Source organism: Sprattus sprattus (genome assembly GCF_963457725.1).
Source record: "Sprattus sprattus genome assembly, chromosome: 14".
Lineage (NCBI taxonomy): Eukaryota > Metazoa > Chordata > Actinopteri > Clupeiformes > Clupeidae > Sprattus > Sprattus sprattus.
In genome coordinates this window covers 19,668,649-19,674,087 of record NC_137912.1, presented here as the reverse complement: position 1 = coordinate 19,674,087, position 5,439 = coordinate 19,668,649, and positions in this window count along the sequence as shown.

Below are 5,439 nucleotides of genomic sequence, written 5' to 3'. Positions count from 1 at the left end.
ACCTGAATCCCATAAAAAAAACTCTGAAATGTGATCAATAGGAAGATGGATGGTCACAAGCCATGAAAAGAAGCCGAGCTGCTTGAATTCTTGCGCCAGGAGTAGCATAAAGTCACCCAACGGCAATGTGAAAGACTGGTGGAGAGCATGCCAAGACACATGAAAGTTGTGATTTTAAATCAAGGTTATAGAATAAAACAAAAATGCACATTTTACTTTAACACATACCAATAAATAGTAAAACCAGAGAAACTGATCATTTTGAAGTGGTCTCTTAATTTTTTCCGCGGCTGTATGTGTGTGTGCCAACAGGTCTTTCAGTACTCCAGGGATGTAGAGTGACACAGGTGTCGCACGTAGATTAAGATTGGCACAGGGTGTGTGTGTGTGTATGAGTATGTGTGTGTGTGTGTGTGTGAGTGTGTGTGTATGTATGTGTGTGTGTGAGTCTATGTAATAATAATAATAATAATAATTAATTTTATTTTTAAAGCACTTTTCATTCAAAGGAATCTCAGAGTGCCTACATATTAGAAAATAACTATAATAATACAATAAAATTAAAAACAAATTTAAATATTAACATAAGCATAACAGAAAAGATTCAACACAAGGCCAGAAATGCCTTCCTGAATAAAAAAGTCTTAAGTCCAGCTTTAAAGGAATCCAGCGTCTGCGTTGCCCTTAGGTGGTCAGGGAGGCTGTTCCATAAATGAACGCTGCCGAGAAAAAGGCCCGGTCGCCCATGGTGCGACGCTTGGTTTTGGGGACGCAGAGGAGCAAGCTGTTTGAAGACCTGAGGGTGCAGGTGGAGGTTTGGGGAGTAATTAATTCTTGCAGGTAGGGAGGTGCATGTCCATTTATGCATGTATGGGTGATTATAAGGACTTTGTAGTCTATCCGGAAAGAGACAGGGAGCCAGTGTAGTGAGTGTAATATTGGTGTTATGTGCTCATAAATGTGTGTGTGTGTGAGTGTGTGTGGTGTGTGTATGAGTGTGTGTATGAGTGTGTGTGGTGTGTGACCGTCACTCGCTCAGCTGCCACTCAGCAGCTGAGATCGGGCGCATATCCGTCCTCTCTCACGGCAGGCAATCATCTCTCTGAGGTCCATAGAGAGCGGTGTGTGTGGATGTGTGTGTGTGTGTGTGTGTGTGTGTGTGTGTGCGCATCAGGTGGATATCTGAGGTCCGTGGAGAGTGCTGTCTGTCACACCAGTGTGTGAAATAGGGACTGATTGGCGACAGGGAGGGAACGTGAAGTGTGTGTGGGTGTGTGTGTGTATGTGTGTGGGGGGGGGGGGGGGGGGGGGCAATTTCCTGTCACACTCAGGGGCGTTTCCATTCACCCAAGCAGTCTGAGCATGGCCCCCCTAACCCTCCCCCTTAACCCCCTCCAGATCTACAAAGGGGAGATCCCATCTATTCAAAGTATAGAATAAAGTCCATACTATACTTGATGTGGTGACTGCCATGTTTGTGTGTGTTTCCATAGTGAGCAGAGCTAGAGGTGGAAAGTGAAAGAAGGGCTAGTGTATGTGTGTGGACACCTTATACAGAATAATGTAAGATGATGTTTTGGAAGGCGAGTCACTATCCTCTGTGTGTGTGTGTGTGTGTGTGTGTGTGTGTGTGTGTGTGTGTGTGTGTTTCTGTGAGTTAGAGACAGAGAGAGAGAGGCAGAGAGACATACACGGACAAAAGTCAGCACTCTTTTAGAGTCCATAATCGACTCTGACTTGTTGACAATATTTGAAAATTGTCTGGTGAACTTTAACCGTAAAAATAGATCGATAGATAGATAGATTCATCAATTCGTTCATCAAGTCCACGTGTGGATCTCTTAGGAGGAAGAGGACATAAAGTAATTAAAAAAAAAGTTATTCCCTTCTATCATCCCTCTCTCTCTCTCTCTCTCTCGCTCTTTCACTCTCTCTCCCTCTCCCACCTTCTCAATCTCATTTTCTCTCTCAATCATTCTCACCTCTCTCTATCTGCTATGCTCTCTTTCTTCCTCTCTCCTCTGCTCTTTTTAGCTGCTGCAGTCTTTCATCATTTTTTGACATTCCTTTTGGTTCTTGACAGATCATGTTGCTTAGCAACCACAGAGGTATCTTCCCTCTCCTGTAGCAGGTGAGCTAGTGTGAGTGACTGTCTCATAGCTGAGTTTGGATCGCTCACTTACCAGAAGTCAAACAGAGACAAGAAGAGACACCAACTTTGTCTGGCATCCTTCCGAAAGCATAGCACAGTATTACTTTTTTGCATGGACCATATACTGAACAGTTTTAAGTTGTGACAATCACTTTTTCTTCTCTGCAGCAGGCAGGTATGTGGTTGTGTGTGTGTGTGTGTGTGTGTGTGTGTTTGTTAGAGTACACTTGCCTTCAAAACCTGAACTCCAAATACACCACACAAGAGAACAGCACTAACAGTCCTCAATTCCTCATCAGTAATTCATAAGAGGAAAGTTGTTGCACACATTCTCTTGAACTTAAATAATTGATTCACCTCAAAGTTCACACTAATTTACAGAAGCACTAAGCAAACATTAAACCATAACAAGTGCTGCCGCTATATATAGCCATGAAGTCTGCTTGGAATAGCTCCGCCTTGTGCATTGGCCCCTGTGACATCTGCCAGCTTTGGGATTGTAACTTTTCTTATTTAATTGTGATGTTCCCACAATGTCTTCTGCATGGCAGATAAGTAATTAACCTGTCAGTGTGCTAAACACACACCCACATGTCATGTGTGTGTATATGTATAAGTGAAAGTGCATGCTTGTGTGTGTGTGTGTGTGTGTGTGTGTGTGTGTGTGTACCTGTTCATGCTGGTGCCCATAGCCCTTATAGTGTGTCTCCTATGATGGCTTACAGAGAGAGATGTAAGGATGGAGAGAGAGAAGGACAGAGCAAGAGAGAAGAATAGAGAGAGAGAGAGAAAGGGAGAGTAGGAGAGAAATAGTGTGAGAGAGATAGCGAGAGAGTGAGACAGAGGTAGAGATAGAGAGCGCAAGCATGGTTCCACCTGTTGACTCTGTCTATTCTCTATAGACAGATGTTTTTTTATCAAATTAAGTTTAGAGTTTGCAAAATTATAGGAGACTCCTGTACTCTCACACACAGGCCAATAACACTGTAACTCCAATCCCCTCACTCACAGTAATGATCAGGTACACAACCCCACCCACACACACTAATGATCAGGTACACAACCACACTGACCCACACACACACACACACACACACTATGGATTAGGTACACAACCCCACCCACCCACACACTACTGATCAGGTAACCAACCCCCCAGACCCCCCCCCCCCCCCCCCCACACACACACACACAGTAATAATCAAATGAAATGAAAAATACAATGAGGAGACTAAAGACTACATTAAGAAGAAGCCAAGAGTCTTTATCTGGGGAAGGGGATACATTCGAGCGGGAAACTGAGCTCTCCTGTTGTGTGAAACAGGAAAAGATTTCATCCAAAAATAAAATATCCTCTGAGGTGATCACTCTAATCAGCCAGGTTGATGAGAGATGACACACACACACACACACACACACACACACACACACACACACACACACACACACATGCACACATAAATAGCTAACACACACACACACACACACACACACACACACACACACACACACACACACACTTGCAATTTGAAAAGGGCATGAGCTTGAACATTTGATTTTTAACATATGGCACAGAGTTCTCATAACAAACCAAGAAACAACTTCAGATCCAACATCTGCACTATTGTTGTACACAGTTCTCTGTTGGAAAAAAACGGCACCCTATACTGAACAAGCAATGTATATGTTCATGGTGACTGGTCTTCATTTTTTCCACTAGAGTTCCTACAAATGTAAGTGTCTAATGAAATTAAACATCATTACCAATAACCAGTTATTAAAAACAAACTAATAGATAATATGTAAGACAATGTGAAAATATATCAGCTCTCTCCATATCTTTCCATCCATTATCTCCGTTTACACACACCACTAGTGTAGCCAGAAATATTAGTTTGGGTGTGGCTGTGGGCAAAAATGTGTGAAAGAACCAACGCAAACAGTTTTTGATACTGAAAATCTAATTTAACCATTATACAGAGTATTCACCTATTATCAGTTTTATACATTGCATCAAAAGCAGGATACTCTTCCATTCTACCCTTCGAGGGAGGTAACAGTGAAACAAGCAAACAAAAAAACATTATGAAAAAAATGCATTATGAGTTTCCATCTGCTAGAATAAGGCTATTGGTCCTGGTGAAACTGAGTGGTGGAGTCAGGAAGTCAGGAAATGGTTAAACCATGTCACCAGGGTCAGAACCAACTAGCAAGCGAGCTTCAGTAATGTTACTACCGGTGGCTAATTGCTAATTAAACACACCTGTCTAGTTAGGACAGCCGCCCAAGCTGTTCTGGGGCTTGTGGTCTCTCTCATTTGTTTCGGCTACAGATGAGTCCAAACGAATTCTGGCATGTGGATTATCTGTCGTTATGTACAAGCACAATTATCAACTACAAAACAATATTAGCATTAACAACAACGACAGCAAACATATTAAAACTGAAGAGCAGCTGAACTCCAGTGGTTTGCCAGCCTGGCAGTAATATGGCAACTCCACAGTGAGTCTGGGTTTGTTTCACTGTGTCGCATTTGGATGATGTTAAGTTATGCACCTCCATCTACAACACCAAAACACTAAAACGGAACTCCTCAAACAGCCTGTTTGGGTCATCTGTCAGCGAGACTGTGACACCCGCCGTGCAGAGAGAGCCACCAACAGGTAAGTGACCTCACCCGAGGGCAGTACTATGAAGTAAGGTAACTGCCTTTTCCAGGTAACTTCACATGTAACTTCCCGATAAATCTGTACAACAAAAGGTGGATACATTTTACCCAAGGTATGCCTTCATGGCAATTTACGCTGCATCTCTAAACTGCTCCGAGCAAGTTATGTTAGAGTTCAACTGGATGTTATAAGCACCGCCTCTTAGCCCACGATCTAAAGATTTTGGTGCACGGTTTGTGAACAGCTCACTCGGACAAAAGACCAACAGAATAATTCAGTTTATTCCTATGATCTCTGAAAGATGTAATTTCTCATCAAAGGGTATTTAATACCTGTGGCAGCGGTTAGAGCCAGATGTCTTCAATGCTACTGGCCGGAGTAATGCGCTTACTGTTGAACAGCCTATTGGATTGGGTTATTTGACTTCGGAGACTTCATGTATTCCATCGGTAATGCCTAACATCTGAGCAAAAATTATTCTGTATGACATGTAGTTCGCAACCTGGTAGCCTACTTGATATCACTAGATGCATTTATTTCTTTCCCTGGCCATTTGAACACTCTAAAGATCTCAGGCAATTCCCATTATAAAAATACTTTGTTTCATTTTAATATGCA